This window comes from Lissotriton helveticus, chromosome 2_1, assembly GCF_964261635.1.
Source record: "Lissotriton helveticus chromosome 2_1, aLisHel1.1, whole genome shotgun sequence".
In the NCBI taxonomy this organism is placed as follows: Eukaryota; Metazoa; Chordata; class Amphibia; order Caudata; family Salamandridae; genus Lissotriton; species Lissotriton helveticus.
This window is the reverse complement of record NC_136059.1, coordinates 1,649,606,462-1,649,625,950: the sequence shown is the minus strand read 5'-3', so window position 1 is coordinate 1,649,625,950 and position 19,489 is coordinate 1,649,606,462.

The window sequence follows — 19,489 nt, the reverse complement described above, 5'->3', positions numbered from 1 at the left end:
ACACCCCCCACTGAACCACACACACATTCACTCTCCCATAAAAATACTCAGTTAACTAATTAATAACTAAAATACACTTTCACATAGCTAGTAAGCAAATGGAGAACCAGTTTACACAACAACTGACAAAGTGACACAGATATTCACACAGTTTAGTCACTATCCATTATATTTAGTGAGAAACTATACCTTGTTAAAGTAAACAGTCAATTACACTGCTACTAAATCCTCCATCCAAATATTTATTTTGATATATCCACTCATTCCTCAATGCAAATTGCTATATATATATAATGCATATTTAAATAAAGAAGCAAACCACATTCACTGGATGATGTCATCAGTGATGTCATCAGTGATGTCATTTGAGATGTCATCAGTGATGTCACTGACCATGTCATGAATGATGTAATATGTGACATCATCAGCAGTGGATTGCGGGTGCGCGAAATATAGTTAGTACAACTAACTATATAGGAGCAATTTCAATGGTTTTGTATGAGTGAAATGTCCAGCTAACTATAACACCCCTAAAACTTATAGTTTTTTGAATGAATATATATATATATACAAATGTAGCTCCTCCTCGACTCTCTTAGCGTCTCAAGCCACAGCTGCGCACGCCAGCAAACGAGGGAGACGGACCACCAAGAATCAGCATAAGTTGTTTTATTTCAACCTTACAGAGACCAGCTACGCGTTTCAGGCAAGTTTGCCCTTGATCACGCTGCAACAGTGAAATAGACGAATGCTTTTTTATATATACATTTGCAGTGTTAAGTATACACCCCTTCACAGTGACATCATCAACCATGTGACTAAAAGAAAGTGAAAAGATACTGTCGCTGAAAGTTCTGCAGCCAAAAAAGGGCACGCATCACAATATCTATATATATATATATATATATCTATCCTCGAACTCCGTGAGATTGCTGGAGCAGTCTGCTTGGATCGCCTGCCCCAATTAACACAGACACGGACCTGGACTCTGGTGCAAAATTTATTTATTTATGCATGTTAGTCGCCATAACGTTTCGGCTCGAAAAGAGCCTTGTTCACATGACAACGTGAAAACAAGAACACACTTTTTTAAAGTGACCATTCCCTTGCACGTGAGAATACTGCTTGTCAAAATGGATATAGAAGAAAGATTCACGCTGCCCCATTGATACATATACAGGTACTTCCAATTATATCAGATGTGATGTGCAAATGTGCAGTAATTAAAAACATTGTATCTAAAACATCAGATATGCTTATTCATTTCTTAAATACTGGATTAAAAAAATGTATATTACAAGCATGCCAACTTAAACTTTGTTTGTTAATACAAAAACCAGTTTACATTGTGCAAAATTACGCCATATATGAATAAATATATCAGTAATGTTCAAAAACTTGCACTTGATAGAATAACTGTGTAAACCTGACGCCAGAGCATTCAGGTAACCCCAGTAAGTTCAAAATCTGGCTTGTGCAAAATAGTCGCCAATGTGCAAAATATTGCAAATGTAATCATTGACTGAGCGCCGCCATTCATTATAATCAAGTAAAGTGCACAGATCAATAGATACAATTTCTAAAATAATTGAATCATTGCGTTATCTTTTTTTAACTTTCTTGGACAGCGTCAAAATTGCGGGATAAATCCCCATATGCCAAATGGAACCTTATAAGCCGACTCTCCTCTTGCGATCAAAACTGATTTTGTATATGATCCTGGCTGGATCTGTGCGTGGAATGTATTGCGGTTGGTGCAATTGTGTGTGTGAGATCTTGGAGGGCATATATACCCATGAAACCAGAATGATGGAGAAAAATATATCACTGGTTTATTCTCTAGAGTGATTATGAATAACCATTTTTTTAAAAAAATCAATGGATACAATTGCATATCTCTCAGCTTAATGGATATAATGCCATGTCATGTCAACCAAGTAGATAGCGTAATTTGCCCTACTAAAACCGCCCCTTTTTTACTGTTCCCAGCCAGAGAAGTCATTAAATTAATTTTTTTCTACTAGCCAGGGAATTTTTAATTTTATTTTTTTTACCTTTCACTTATATAGGTCCCTACTCTTCATCCTAATCACTTTTCACTGTCCTACACATCACACATAGCCTATTGTCAAAAATTAAGTGCTCCCGCGTAGTTCGTAGGTCGCAGCACGCCCTGCCCCGTAGAGGGACGGGAAGACCCCTATGATGAAGCATGACACTAAGGGATTCATATTGTGTGAGGGGTATTTTAAAAGCACATAGTGCTCCCCCTTTGCCACTTGCAAAGAGAGCCTTTTTCACCACCTTTAGATATAAGACCTTCACCAATAATTGAAAAACCAATAAATTATTCACTCCCTTCACATTGATAGAATCTCATTGGTTATGTATACTATTTAGGAGGGTGATTCTATCACCACTGCCTCTACACTTCCTCGGTTGTTTTTAAAAAAAAATATAGCACCTCATATCGGAGCAGTTGGCCTCAAGAGAAGATTAACTTGTTGCTAGGGAATATCGAGGGCATCTCTCAACATGTTAGTCTGGTGAATCTAGTATGAGTACAACCATGAAGGGTGACTGCTGGGAGTCTCACCTAGGTTTCCAGGAGTCATACTCCACACACAAGGAGAAAGCAGCAACCATGTGGCCACTGAGCTCTCAGACAACAAGGCCCTCTACAGCCCCAGGTGAAACAATTCATCAGGGCAGAACTTGAAGCCATGGGATACCCAAAGGACAGGAGGATCCTACCACAGTTGTGAGCAGGACGCCAGTAATGGGATACTCTAGGCACGCTTGGAGAAGTATGGGCTCAGCTCATACGTTAGTGTCTAGCAACCCTGGAATCATCACAGGTTCTACAGGAGAGAGAAAGAAGCATGGCCTTTATCATATTCCAACTCTCTGCCCTCTATGGCAAGGATAAGCCTCCACTATGACAGACATAGCCAGAAATTTGACAAGAATATCCACTGTCACAGTTGAGACACCATTATGCCAGACAACACTAGGGGGCACATGCATCGACCAACATACTGTTCGCAAACAGGGCGATTCGCAGAATCGGCCCCTTTGCGACCAGTATTTTGGCTTGTGGGATGCATCAACCCAAATGCAAATTCACAAACAGGTAACCGCATCATTTGTGATTACCTAAATTGCGAATGCATTTAGGGAATGGCAAATTGCAATTCTCTATTTGGGATACAACAAGCCATTCCTAAATGAGACTTCGCATTTAGGAAACGTTAATTACCATCAATTGGAAGCTTATGGTAATTTGCAAAAACTTTGAAAAATGCACAAAAGTTAATTTTCAAAGTGCCATGTGGTGCACACACATGTGGCATATGTGTGTGCCACATGTGCCCACATGCCAATTTTGGGAGTGCATGAGGGTGACCTATTTGGTACGTGCAAATTGCGCATGCAATTCGCATTCATTCCTATGGGCCTCTAGGCCCATAGGAATGAATAGGAAGCTATTCCTCAATTGCGAATCACAATTTGCTATTCGCAATTAAGGAATATGTAGGAATTGCTAATATTTTAGCGAAACCTACATGCATAGGCAATTGTGATTCCCTAATAACCGCAATTAAGGAAGCACAATTGCCTACCTTGATGCATGTGCCCCTAAAAGTGTTGCCAGGAATGCCCTCTATATCAATGTTGGGCCCCCATTAGGCCAGAGAGAGCTAACATTCACATTGTGTGACACGCCAAGCATGCCAGGGCACCTGCACTTTATAATCAGTCCTCACAACATTGCCCAGTTTTATGCCAAACACTCCCTCCACCATGAACTGAAAGGGAACTTGATTGTGCCACAGTACCTACTCCTCATACTGTACCACCAACAATGCATATTGATTCAGACCTTCACAGTGCAATTGTGACAAACCTGCTGTGCTCAGCAGGCCATGCTGTCCTCAGCAGTACCTTTAGGCAGGAGAAGCCCTTACACCACAAGTTAGGCTTGTCACCTCGGTGAGAGGGTCGCACTGCAGTAGTGAGTGTGTCCCTGGGCAGTCCCCTGCGTCACCAATCAGGGTGGTAAACATGCTAGTTGTGCACAGGTGAGTGGAGTAGTGATGCTGGTATAATTGTGAATATACTGCAGTGAGTATGTGCTAACCAGGCTATAATAATCTGTTAGATGCTAAGCTCAGCTTCATGGCCTATCATGGTTGGAACAGTGAAACAGGCGATGGGCTGCTTGTGATTCTCTCAATCTGAGGCAGTCTGGGCTGAGTTCAAGTTGTTTTATTGTTTACATGAGTTGTAAGTGTGCAGGAAAAGCCGACCTTGCCAAAAGCTACAGGAGAGGACAGCAAGCTCCAAACAATAGGTTCATGATATGGATCAATGTCTGCTCCTTTGTGCTGTAGAATTCTTGGTTTCTTGCACTCCTCCGAAGTACTCCTCTAGATCTTTGCAATGGTCTTACTGGCTGTGCTGTGATCTGTTGCGTAGCAACACAAAACTAGCCTCTATGTCCAGATTAGGCCAACAGCACAATCAACGGCCTGCTTGGCTTCGTGTGACCTCAAAAGGCTTACCAGTTCTACATGGAAACTAGTAGTATTTTTTTGCTTATATCTATTTTTCAGTAGACTTGCTGAGAGACATTATACAAAAGGGGAGATGGAATCCATGGTCTCTCCTAGGCTCTGTCCAACATGTAGTGAGTACACAATCCACCAGGCTTGCAACACTGTGCCACAAACTTGTTCAACAACTACACCTCCCTGACCATGTCCAGATGTGTAGTGTTCCAATAACCTGCTGACCACTGTGGCCCTGGATGCAGAGATCATGGACTTAAGAGTGAGCTGCAATTAGACTTTTTGATGGCTGCTTGACAGACTTAAAATACCCTGCCATGGGGTTTGAATGACTCGCAACCACCTTTATCACCCCAAAGGCATTCCCTGTGCGTAAAGACCATTGGTAAAGTATGGCTATAATCAACAGTACTCAAGCTAAAGTGATCCTTCGGCTTATGGAGCCCCCAGACCCAAAAAATAGAAATGCTAGATCTCTCTGTGTCCCAAACCAGATCTAGTAATTGAACAATAGAACCTCGTCAACATCAATTACTTTTAATTTGAAATCGTTTATATAAAGTTTTTTAAAAAAATGGTAAGATCAAACACAGCATTGGCAACGAGAAACTAGAAAAATAACTTAAACTGCTTGGGATATTATCAATTTCAATTTCAAGAACTTTATTCAGAGAGGAAATTTTGCCATAAAAGTACATACGATTAAAAAGCTATTCAAGCAATATGATACATAGAACGATAAAATCCTTTAAGATGTCATCACATATCAATCATAGACCCTTGACAGATTCTAACACAATACTTTCCTTCGGTGAGTACCTTTTTAAAAAAGGGCAGCACTAAATCACACAAATTGATCGTTTAGTGCAAGCAGAAATGTTAGTGCATCATTATAGTTTCTTGTATTCTGCATAATAATAAGGGGTTTCAAATATTTACATTGCAGCTCCTTATAAAACTTACAAAATAAAATAAAGTGTTGTTTGCTTTGCTTACTCATTCCATACCAGGGACAAGAGGTTTTATCAGTGGTATAGGCATTCATCTTCAGAAATGCAACCAATTGGTGCACCATACCACCTCTCAATTTAGTTAGGACACACCGGTGTTGGCTGTTTTTAACACTCATCAATTAGTCCTGACACCCCTACCTTTCCTCCAAAGACAGATACATAGCAGCCATCATGTCAAGTCTAGCTTCAGAACTATGCAGTGTGAAAGTAGCTTTAATGTGACTCTTATGTAATGTTAATACCTGTGCTGACTCCTCACCCAGTGTCAAATGAAACACAGACTTGAACATGGAAACTATATGGGCCAGCCATGGAATGCGAAAGGCATAATCCAATTTTAAATAATCGAGTATAATCAGTTTGGTAAAGCTAGTTTCTTTCATCTTTCATTCAGATGGAGAGCCAGAGCAACAATAGTTTCATTAAAAGAGAATCCTTGAGATGAAACAACCCCACCTCTTTATGCACTATTAGGGATGGGCATAGGCTGACTTCCTATTTCTGACGGAAACATGGTTAACCGACGACACCACGGCCATTTCCACCTTGGCGCTACCCCCGGGGTACCTCATATGCCTCCAGAATAGACCAAAAGGTAGAGGTGGTGGTATAGCAGTGATATTTAAAGATATATATTCCTGCACCCTTAACCCCATAACCATAACTAACTGTGAAAGTGCGGTATTTAAGGCACGGGTTTCCGACACCTTCACCCTTACGGGGCTCCTAATCTATCGCCCCCCCGGCTTAGCCACTGCCTTTCAAGAATCGCTGGTGGCAACCATCACTGCACTGGCCTTACAGCCAGCTAATTTCAGTGTACTGGGGGACCTTAACCTTCATCTGGAATGTCGTGACTCGCCCACTATACTGAAATTCCTGGGTGATATGGAAGCCTGCCAGCTTATCCAGCTGGTCGAAGGGCCTTCGCATCAGGCAGGCCATTTATTAGATCCGGTGTTCACGAACATCCAGGAAGCGTCTGTCTCCATTCCCGGCCCTCTTACCTGGACAGATCACTCTCCGGTCTTTACTACTATCCAGATTCCAGCTAGATGCAGGGAAAAGCCACCACCTCCGCTGCAGAGACGCCCCTGGAACAAGCTTGACAATGCAGCGTTCGAAGCTAGACTCCATTCCTCCTGCCCCACTTGGCCGAGCAACCTGGACGAGGCTGATACAGCCTATAGGGAGTGGATAAAAGATTCTCTCGACCATTTCATTCCTATGAAGTGCTCTAGGCCCAAGAGGGGTCAAACTCATCCGTGGTACTCTGAGGCCCTTACATTACAGAAAAAACAATGTAAGCAGTTGGAGCGCCTCTGGAGGAGGTTGTACGATCATTTGGCTAAAATCAACTTTAGAGTAGCTACTAAAGCCTACCACAAACTTATAAAACTATCTAAAGCCAAATACTATACAGAGCTGATCAACTCCAGCACCAATCGCTCCAAAACCATTTTCACCTTAGTAAAAGATCTGACCAAGATACCAGAAGGTCCAGGTAATTTAATTGCGTCCGATGCCCAATGTGAAGAGCTGGCCTGTTTCTTTATAGACAAAGTCAAAGGGATCTATAACTCGTTAACTTCAGATGGACCCAATGCTAATTCCAACCTCATGGGGTCCATCGACTCGCCATTCTTACTACAATGTTTACCATCTATTGAGCAAACTGAGATGGACTCTCTGATCAAAAGAGTCAAATCTGGTTCCCCGGAAGACCCTGTTAAGCCAGAACTATTCAGACTATTCCAGGACTCCATCTTACGAGAAGGGCGGATGTTAATTAACAACTCACTTCAGTCTGCGACCATTCCCCCATCCTGGAAACATGCTAAAGTTGTCCCTCTTCTAAAAAAGCCATCATTAGATCCCACTAGACCTGACAGCTTTAGACCCATCTCCTTGCTCCCCTATCTTGCCAAGGTGATGGAGGCCCATGTTAATTCCATTCTAACCACTCACTTGGAGTCGAATGGAATATTGGACGAATCGCAGCACGGCTTCCGTGCTAAACATAGCACGGAATCTGCTCTGCTAGCCGTTACGGAACATCTGAGGGAGGGGCTGGACCAGGGTGAGACATCTGCCCTGGTTCTGCTGGATTTGAGCGCGGCCTTCGACACGGTCTCCCACAGGATCCTGCTTGCGAGACTGTGGGAGATCGGAGTCAGGGAGAGTGCCTTGGGATGGTTCACGTTGTTTTTATCTGACCGTTCATTCCAAGTGCACGCCCCACCGTACTCATCCAGCATACATCCCCTGGACTGTGGAGTCCCGCAGGGCTCTGCGCTCAGCCCCACACTGTTCAATGTGTACGTCCGCCCCCTGGCCATGCTGGCCAGGGATCGTAACATCAAATTAACATCATACGCGGACGATACACAACTCATCTTCTCCTTCTCTAAGAACAGTGGGGCTGACCAAATTAAGTTCCAGGAAGATATCCTGGCTATATCGAACTGGCTGTCACATAACTATCTCCAGCTAAATTCTTCTAAGACGGAGATACTCATTGTAGGTAAGGATACCGAGAAATGGGACGCACATTGGTGGCCTCCCACTCTGGGACCCTCTCCTGTCCCCAAAGAGACTGTTAAAAACCTGGGTGTGATGTTGGATAACTCACTCTCCATGGAAACTCATGCCAAGAGAGTGGCAGGCACCTGTTATGGTCGCCTGCGCTCTCTTAAACCTATCCTCGGATTCTTTGAGCCTTGCATCCGCCAGACTATAATCCAGGCCCTAGTCTTATCCCATCTAGACTACTGTAATGTCCTGATGCTAGGCTCTAACTTGACGGTGATAAACAGGCTCCAGAGAGCTCAGAATGCCGCGGCGCGCACTCTATTCGCTCTGCCAAAAAAATGCCACACCTCCCCTATCCTCCATCGGTTACATTGGCTTCCCGTTAAACAACGTATCCAGTTCAAAAGCCTCTGTTTAATTCATAAAATCCTGTATAATACCGCCCCCCAAACCTTGCTGGGACTCTGTACCTTCTATGCCCCCTCGCGCGCCCTTCGTTCAGCCGACCTGTCTCTGGCACGCACGACTAAGATCCGTAGGAGCCGAGCTGGTGGTCGCTCTTTTAGGCATCTGGCGCCGAAGCTGTGGAACTCGATCCCACTTGGGGCTCGGGCCACTTCTAATCACCTGCTGTTCCGCAAACAGATTAAAACTTGGCTGTTCTCTTCCATCTAGCTCCACTCTCTCTGCTGTGTTGCACTGCTTCTAGGTTTGTCCGCAGCGCTGGGACGCCCCATTGCTGGGGTAGCCATGCGCTATATAAGCAGTATTAACATTAACATAACATAACATGGGTTGTGGCAGGCAAACAAATCTGCAGTCTATGTCTCCAGGAGGTCTTAACAGTGGAAAGATTTACCAGTCCACTTATGAATTTAGATGCTGGGAGGAGAGAGCATACACCCTAAGAATAGGAGAGGACAGCTCATTGTAAGTACACAGGAAGGAAAGAAACACAAAGACATCTATTCATAAATGCCCATCTGTGGGCAGGAGTCATGAACCCATGCACTGGATAGCCTATACAAGGCAGAATCAGGCTGTAAGTGGGTCAGCCCATACAGGGCCGAATTGGCAAATCTGCAAGGGCAGTATTGGTATGAAGAGGAGCGGTGCATGAAGTCTGTGTCTATCATTAAACAAAGCCATTGCCGCGTTATATGTGCATGAAATTATTTGTGATACCAGACGCATGGGATCATGTATGATATAAAGGAACTGAAATGATTGACTGTGTAATCATGAGCATGTATATGGTGACTTAATAGGCAGCTTATGGAATTGAATAGAGTCTGGACATGTTCCAAAATGGTGCACACTTTTGTTTTACAATGCTAGTTGTCATTTTCAATTACAATGAATGTAACGTGAAATATGTTGCCACAGTAACAGCGCTCGTCGACAATGACGAAGGCTAACGCTAAAATGCGTTTGTTCACATAACTTTTTTGCAAAAAATCCAGAGGGTGGATTTACCTAACGAGAGTGCTGGTCCTTTTTTACTTTGTAAGGAGCAGAATATTGAGCGGCGCTGCCACAGCTGGACAGTTTGCACCCGTTTGTGAGTGTGGAGACCACGGCAGAGAAGCGGAGCAGGAATATATATATACATATATATATATATATATATATATATATATATATATATATATATATATATATATATATATATATATATATGCAAAAAAGAAGGAGAGAACTCTGGGTAGGTCTCAGTTTAGGTGGAAAGCAGCTCCTGTTAGAGCACTCTCAACACCAGCGACACTCTAGATCTGCTCACCTCAAATGTCTGTCTTTCTATCAAAGTTTTTAAGCATAGGATTAGCACAGTGCTATCCACGCCGAGATAGAAAATGACAAAGTATTTTGCCATTTAAACAGCAAAGTCTTTAAGCATAGGACTAGTACAGTGCAGTCCTTGCCGAGCTGTAAAATAACAAAAGCCATTTATCACTCCAGGCACAATATTACAGCTTTGAATTGGTAAAATACCAATTCAAGCCAACCTGAAATGAGTAAAAGCAACCCCTGACACAGTGTTTCGCTCTAATTAGAGCTCTTCAGAGAGGTATAGCTTTGTCCAGACACAATGGAGCACCCAATATTAAGTCAAAACAAAACCCTTTCAGGCATAGAGTGATGCATAAATTATACAAAAAAGACGGAGAGAACTCTGGGTAGGTCTCAGTTTAGGTGGAAAGCAGCTCCTGTTAGAGCACTCTCAACACCAGCGACACTCTAGATCTGCTCACCTCAAATGTCTGTTTTTCTATCAAAATTTTTAAGCATAGGATTAGCACAGTGCTATCCATGCCGAGATAGAAAATGACAAAGTCTTTTGCCATTTAAACAGCAAAGTCTTTAAGCATAGGACTAGTACAGTGCAGTCCTTGCCGAGCTGTAAAATAACAAAAGCCATTTATCACTCCAGGCACAATATTACAGCTTTGAATTGGTAAAATACCAATTCAAGCCAACCTGAAATGAGTAAAAGCAACCCCTGACACAGTGTTTCGCTCTAATTAGAGCTCTTCAGAGAGGTATAGCTTTGTCCAGACACAAGGGAGCACCCAGTATTAAGTCAAAACAAAACCCTTTCAGACATAGAGTAACGCATAAATTATGCAAAAAAGAAGGATAGAACTCTGGGTAGGTCTCAGTTTAGGTGGAAAGCAGCTCCTGTTAGAGCACTCTCATCACCAGCGACACTCTGGATCTGCTCACCTCAAATGTCTGTTTTTCTATCAAAGTTTTTAAGCATAGGATTAGCACAGTGCTATCCACGCCAAAATAGAAAATGACAAAGTCTTTTACTCATTTCAGGTTGGCTTGAATTGGTATTTTACCAATTCAAAGCTGTAATAGGCAAGTCGAGTGTTTTGTATCGTTTTGCCTATACCCTGGCTAAATTACGTGGGAGCTTATAATATAATCAATTATAATCTATATCCTTGCCTTTAATCAAGATGTGACCTTCTGATTTGCATTATCTTTTGCTATATAAATGGACCTTCCCTTACTGAGTATCACTACAGTTTATCTGATGAATCGATGTACCATCTATGTATTGATTATGAACCATCACTATTTCTCTAGCTCTATTGATGAAATTTAAACATGAGCATGAAACGTTTCCCCTACTTTTTGATTGTCCTTCAGTATTTGTGTTTCTCTTTTTGCGGTGTCAGTGGCATGGTAGCCTTCGCTTTATGATGGACATCTCATTATTTGTAATTATTTGTAATTTATCAATTTTGACAAATGAATTTGAATGATGACGTTATGAAATGTGCTGAACAACCATATGCAGTTCAAAATGCCATATTATCTGTGTTTGCTAGTTGGTATTCAACCTTAAAAAGGGACACTAGCCGATCCACGGCTTTATTTTTTTGAGACCCTTCTTTCTTGTGAATACTCCGATTCCCGGAGGTATTCAACACATTCCAAGATGGCGCCCATTGTGGTGTCTGAAGGGATAGTCCCTTGTTGTTGTTGTTTATCACTGCTAGCACACTTGCATTTAAATCGGAACTGTGAGGGGCCGGTAAGAAACACCGAGGAAGGCTATTGCCGAAACGTTTGTTTGCTGATTAAAAGCTGTATCTTGTCACTGCCGGAGTGCTGTCTTCCTTTCTCTAGTGGATGAGGATTTGTGAGCGTAAAATATTGCGGGGTCCACGGCCCGCTAACAGCTCCCGTTCCAGAGTGCTCGGGATCTCTGTGGGAGAGCGGAGCGATTTTGGAAACTTTATTCCCGAGCACCGCCGCAACTTCTACAGGGCTGATGAGAGGACCGCAGTGAGACTACGCGGTGATATCTCTCCGACCGCCGGCTGGGGGCAACTGTTTCGCATCTCACCGGTGAGTCTCCTGACCCTCCTTTCTGTGCTAACTGTTGAAGGGGGTGCATATTGCGGCAGAACGTCTAGGCAGACGACAGATACAGTAAAAAGCTCGGCCAAGTGGAACGCGAGCGCAGCAACCGGAAAGAACTTACCTACATGCGATTAGCATGGATGTGTTCGGCGAGGAAGAGCGTCGTGCTCTTGCACAAGATATGTTTAAAAGGCGCAATAGATCATCAACAGCGGCGGCCCTATCCACTGACATCGGGGTGGGGAATAAAAAGCTGAATGAGATGATATCGAAACTTGAGAAATTACATGAGCGTGAAATCCGGAAGTGGTGGGAGGCCACTAGTCTGAGTAGCTACATAGAGGTGAGACGGGTGCCAAGGGGACTGAGGGTGTATACTGTACCATCTTATGAACACCCAGACCCCCAACTGCTAACGGATTGGCACGAACAAACGCAAAGTTATTGCGAGAGGATACTTAAATTACTGGTCAAATATGCATGGAGCGATAGGGACAGGGCATTGGCAGAAATCAAGACCTTGGAGGATGACATCGATAAGGAAGAAGACACTGCCAAGGTACAAGAACTTAAGGAGGCAATGAAAAAACGCCTAATTAGGTACCAAATGAAAATCATGACGCGCAAACAAATAAAATTCGAGCGCGACGAAAATTATTATCGCCAAGGCCGTGTCCTAAAGTTCGCTAAGAAATACGATGCACCACGAAAGGCCATGAACCACGGAACCTTGGTAACCCCCACCTCAAGTGTGGCGACCTCAGAATCTGATGCCACAGCCGAGGAATCAGGTGACGAACAGCGAGATCGTGGAAACGAACGAAGAAGAGGGGCTGCTCCTTTTCACATCGAGTTCCAACTGATAAGACAGAATTGGCTGAGGGGAGGGAAGAACAAACCCCCGGAGCATCAAGAAGAAGGAGAACCCGGAGATCAGGGGGCGGCGGCAAAAGGAAGAGGAAGAGGGCGAGCGAAACCCCAGAACCGATCCTACCGCAACAACAAGAAGAAGTAATGGGCAATATACAGATTGAGGTGACCAATTTGACTGTGGTTAATCTCACGGACCAATCCCTTACAGCGGAACAACATGAACTACTGAGTGTAGGGCTCACCTTCTGTCCTAACACCAACCTGGAGTACACGCAAACGAAAATTGATCTCTTTCGGTTCACCAGGAGACTGAAACTGTATAAACACTTCAAACTGAGACCACATATTAAGGCAACATCAAAACAAGGAATAAGACTAACAGCCACCGATGCTCTGATAGGCAATGATATGCCTTGCATTGAAGCTATGGAAGCTCTAAGAACTGAGACAGATGATGTAGCTGTCACGGGAATGGATATGGTACAAAGGGCAGAATTACAGGGGATTGAACAGGAACGAGATGAGAGTCATTTTAAACCTCGTTCCACATTTGTTCCCCAGTCACCATGGGATGCTATTGATGCTTTCTCAGAGGCCATAACTATGGAACTGGTCAAGCAGAGGAAGGATACCAAAATAAAATCATATAACATCACAGAATCACAAGAAAGAGCATTGAAAGATCTAATGAACAATAAGAAAATCATCATAAATCCCTCAGACAAAGGGGGGAATGTTGTACTGATGACAAGAGACCATTATCGGGATGAAGCAATGAGACAACTCTCCGATATAAAGTACTATTCCATCACCACCAGGAGTGTATATGAAGCGAGCATCAGAGAGTATGATGATCTGGTTCTAAAATGGTACAACCTTTCTATGCTGGGTAAGGATGAACACATCTTCCTGCGCAGCAATAATCCCATGATACCAACTTTTTATCACCTGCCCAAGCTACATAAAAACAATACCTCTTCCCCGGGCCGTCCAATTGTAGCTTCCATCGATGGACTAACCGAAAACATGTCTAAATTTGTGGACAATTACATCTTTCCACTGGTCTTGGAATTGAAGTCTTACATCCAAGATACCAAAGACTTTTTGAGTAAAGTGGCTATGATGAAGTGGGAATCGGACTATCTATTTCTGGTGATGGACATCACCAGCCTTTATACGATCATCGACCATACCCATGGGCTGGCCGCTATTGAATACTATCTAGGCAAACGCCAAATACGTTTTGCACATCACAACATCATGCTGATAGAATTTGTGCAGTTTTGCCTAACTCATAACATTTTCTTGTTTGAGGATAGATTCTATAGACAGATTTCTGGTACGGCGATGGGCACCTGCTTCGCTCCCAGCTATGCGAACTTGTTCGTTGGCTGGTGGGAGGAGCGGGTGCCCAGGAGCTGGAAAGAAGGCCAGGAGAGCGGAAGGGTGGTACATTGGTACCGCTACATTGATGATTTATTCATCGTGTGGCAAGGTACCAGAGACATGGCAGAGAATTACATCAGATCTCTTAATAACAACATCTACAACATACACCTATCTGGTATAATTAGTGGGGTGGCAGCCAACTATTTGGATCTACGGGTGTATGTTGAAAATGGCCATGTCCACACCTCGCTGTACAGCAAGGAAACAGCGGGTAACTCTAGCCTCTTTCCTAAAAGTGGACATCCACCAAAACTTATCAAGAGTATCCCTTATGGGGAACTCTTGAGAATAAAGAGGAATAGCACCCAAGACCGGGAATTCGAGGTGGCTGCCTCAGATTGCCTATTTCCGTCTAAGGGGATATGACGAGCCACTTTTACTAAACACTCTCAAAAAGGTCAGGAAGATCCCTAGGCATGATTTGCTTAAAGTGAAACGCAAGGAACCCAACATCTCAAAAAAAGATACCTTTAGGATGATAACACCTTATTCTGCGGGTGCTGATAAACTTCGAGCAATGATGCAAAAAAACTGGCACATTTTGCTAACCGATGAGGTGTTGAAAGAAGACCTTCCACCACACCCACTAGTGACCTTTAGTAAGGCCAGGTCCCTGGGGGATATGTTGGTACATAGCCATTTGGAAATGCCCACTGCCGAAATTAACACCTTGAGGGCAATGAGTGGGTTTTTTCCATGCGGTAAATGCAAAGCGTGTGCCAACAGCCGTAGGGTGCTCCATTATGATATACCGGATGCAGGCAGGACTAACAAAATTCACAAATTTATCACGTGCAGTACCACCTATGCCGTGTACTGCCTAGTAGGCCCGTTTGGCTTACGTTACATTGGGAGCACTATTAACCAACTAAAATTGAGAGTGCTGGAGCATCTAAGGGCAATTGATAGAGTAGACCCCTCTGACCCAGTGGCCCAACACTTTGCGGAACACCATAACAAAGATAGAAACAAATTGCGATTCTTTGGGATTGATCATGTTCCGCATTGCCCAAAGGTTGGGGATAGACTTAGAAGGCTACGACGCCTCGAATCAAGGTACATCATTGATCTGTCCACCAAGTACCCGAAAGGCATGAATAGCGGGGAGGAAATGGCAGTAGACCTGGACAAATAATGATTAACAACTATAACATCTCTAATGTACTGAATTAGGCAAGTTGAGTGTTTTGTATCGTTTTGTCTATACCCTGGCTAAATTACGTGGGAGCTTATAATATAATCAATTATAATCTATATCCTTGCCTTTAATCAAGATGTGACCTTCTGATTTGCATTATCTTTTGCTATATAAATGGACCTTCCCTTACTGAGTATCACTACAGTTTATCCGATGAATCGATGTACCATCTATGTATTGATTATGAACCATCACTATTTCTCTAGCTCTATTGATGAAATTTAAACATGAGCATGAAACGTTTCCCCTACTTTTTGATTGTCCTTCAGTATTTGTGTATCTCTTTTTGCGGTGTCGGTGGCATGGTAGCCTTCGCATTATGATGGACATCTCATTATTTGTAATTATTTGTAATTTATCAATTTTGACAAATGAATTTGAATGATGACGTTATGAAATGTGCTGAACACCCATATGCTGTTCAAAATGCCATATTATCTGTGTTTGCTAGTTGGTATTCAACCTTAAAAAGGGACACTAGCCGATCCACGGCTTTATTGTTTTGAGACCCTTCTTTCTTGTGAATACTCCGATTCCCGGAGGTATTCAACACATTCCAAGATGGCGCCTATTGTGGTGTCTGAAGGGATAGTCCCTTGTTGTTGTTGTTTATCACTGTTAGCACACTTGCATTTAAATCGGAACTGCGAGGGGCCAGTAAGAAACACCGAGGAAGGCTATTGCCGAAACGTTTGTTTGCTGATTAAAAGCTGTATCTTGTCACTGCCGGAGTGCTGTCTTCCTTTCTCTAGTGGATGAGGATTTGTGAGCGTAAAATATATATATACATATATATATATATTCTTCCACCCTCCTTTTGCAAGAAAGAACGGAGTCGCACTCACAAGCACTTTCCAAGTGTTTAGATTTATTTTCCAAGTTTCCAAGTTAATCCCACAACCAACGCGTTTCAGTGTCCACTGACACCTTGATCACGGTATAAATACAGAGAGAAATAATTTTGTTGTTGATGGTCTAGTATCTGGGAGGATGCCGAGTTAATGAAGTGTGCCAATTGGGTGTACCTCAATGTTTGCTCATTTTCCACACTGAATTCTTCTTGTAGTGTTTCAGAGGACTTAATCCCTTCTCACATCAGTATTTGGTCCAGCTGTTGAATTCCTTTACTTGACCATCCTTCCACCTAAATCCTCCATTTATCAATCCTCAGCTCCTCGTTTTTCCAGATTGTGCGTGTCCATGTAAAAAGCAGTGTGCTTTCAGTTGATAATGGGCCTGAGTCCAGGTTTGCTCCTTTTTTTTTTTTTTTTTTTTTTTAAAGTTTCCCAGGTTTGCTCCATTTAATTTAGGATTGAAGTTGAGGGTTTCCCTGAAGCAGTTGTACTGTTAAATATTATTCCTGGACCATGCTGTTGATACATCATATGTTCCTCCAGTGCTACCCAATCATATGCTTCCAATTCAGATGAGAATACACATGCTATGCGTGCCAGATGGTGTGCTTTGTAGTAGAGGTTCTTATGAGGCAATCTGAGACCTTCACACCTTGTTGCTGCCTGCAGTTTGGAGGTTTTTAGCCGTTCTATGTCTCGAGTCATAGTCTTTGATCACCTTATCAATGTGCTGCAGCATGGATTCGGGGAAAGGAAGAATTAACTTCTGTTTGTAAGTCAGATATTTAGCTCCCAATGCCCATAAATCATGATTCTGTGAATCATAATCAGGAAAGTTTCATCTACAGGTCTGTTTGTTGCGGATGTAAGGCCCACTTATGTGCATTACATCTTTGTAAATGGGGCTCTATTATTCATCTCAGACTGTGGCTGGACTCAGGTATATAGATTTTGGAAAGACAAGATGATGCGTTATCCCTTTATTGAAAAGCACAAACATTAAAGGTGGACGTGGCAAGCAGTCAATAACTTACTCCCAGGTAATAAGAAAACACATTGTGTAAGGAATCCACTTTTTTTATTGGCCAGATTGTATGAACTTTGCGATAGTGCAAAACTCCATCTAATGTTCTTTTGCGCCACTTTCTGCTAGAGTTCTCGGGTAGTGAAACAAACAGTGAATGTTTCAACATTCATCACAAATACTTTTTCACCAAGGGAAAAAAAACACAGAACGAAATCGTATTTGCTCAATTTTTGCTGTGCTCATAAAGTAAAACATTTAACATATCATTTTGTTACTTTTAAAATGTGAAAGGTCAAGCCAAGTTTCAGGAAAACATCTGTGCTCTGTTTCTTATTATGAAAGGAAAATGAGAAAATTGAGTTAGCTTCATGTGCTTTTTAATACAGACAATTATGTGATCTGTGTTTCCGTTATTGAAATCTGTATTCCAGACATTAAATGATTTATAAGCAAAAGACTTCACATCTTTATGTGATATGACTGGATCCAACAGTATGATTTATGAAGATTTGTGTCTTGCCTTATAACTCTTTTAAGAGTCTTAATAATGTGCTTTATGGTTTAACAAAGCTTTACTATCCCAAACCCCGTCCCAGTCCGTACATTATGAAGAGGCGTGCTTCCTCCAAACACATCAATAGAAACACAACCTTACAACCCTCAATAGGGCCTGCATGTTTTCTGTAGGTCTCTGGCACGTTTGTGCTTTATTATAAGGTAAGCACACGATATCTAGATCAGTGGTTCTTCATCTTTTGGATTCTGTGGACCCCCATCTGAACATTACTGGTACCCAGGGACCCCCACTGAATCATTATTGGAATCCAGGGACTGTCACTATGTCCTTACTAGAAGCCAGGGACCTCAGCATAAGCATATTTGATGCATTGAACTGCAAAACAGTACAAATAAATACAGAAACAAGCATTCATCTAACAAATATAAAAATAATGAAATATTTTATTAAATGCACAAGCAAATATAAACAAAAATAATAATGTTAATGGCAAGGTTGGAGGTTTTCTAAATTCAATTGAGGTCACTCATCATCCATACTATATTCTATTTGATGCACTTGCACTTCTCCCACAAATCAATTTGAGGATACTAACTAAGGGCCTCATTATGATGTCAGTCGGAAAGCATTCCGAGCAACTCCTTATCAGAATAGTTTCCGACCGACGCGGGTTTGGGGAGTCCGACCGACCGATTACGATGCTTCCGTACACCGTTTGGTCGGACTCCCATTGACTTCAATGTGAGCCTGTGTTCCGACAGACAACAAAGGCTTTCATTGAATAAAAGGGGTGGTTGCGGAAAACCTTGCACCCTGTGGCTGGTACCCCATGGTACCTGCCACACTGTGCATGGCTGTAAAAGGGGTCCCATGGGTACCCCCATAGGTCCCAACCGGAGGCCTCCAGGTGAAGGGGGGCCTGCAAAGGGGCCTCAAAGTCAGTTTCCAACAGCTGTTTCGTGTTGAACATACCGATTCGGAAAGGCTGTCTGAATCCGACATCATAATACGTCAGTTGGAAATGTGGTCCATAAACCTTTATGATTTGGCTCCGACCGTCTCGGAGTCTCCAAATGCCTGTTGGAACCGAGTCGTAAAGACCGAACAGTTACCTTCTCATCGTAATCATTCGGTCGGAAATATTTCTGAGTCAGTCGGAAACATAGGTTCCGACACAGGTTAGGAAAACCCGAATCCCGTTCTGAGCCTTTCCAACCAACATCGTAATAAGCCCTTTAATTTTTATCCTCCAATTTAGAATGTCTTTACATTTACAGAACTTTTTAACATTTTCAATTTTCAATTTTCCTTCTTTATTTAATACATTTTATAAATCTGTTAATATTATTTAATTTTCCAAGCAATCTCAGACCCTCTGAGTAGACTTCACAGTCCCCAAGGTTTACCTAGACCACAGGTTAAGAATCATTGTTCTAGACATTGTGGAATGTTTGTTTTTACAGTTGTACTCTGAGCACATCTATCTCCTTAGCGCTAAGCATGGGCGGATTTTGCGGATTCCCAATCCGCGAATTTGCAGATTTGCAGATTGCGAAAATCCGCAAACTCCGCGAAT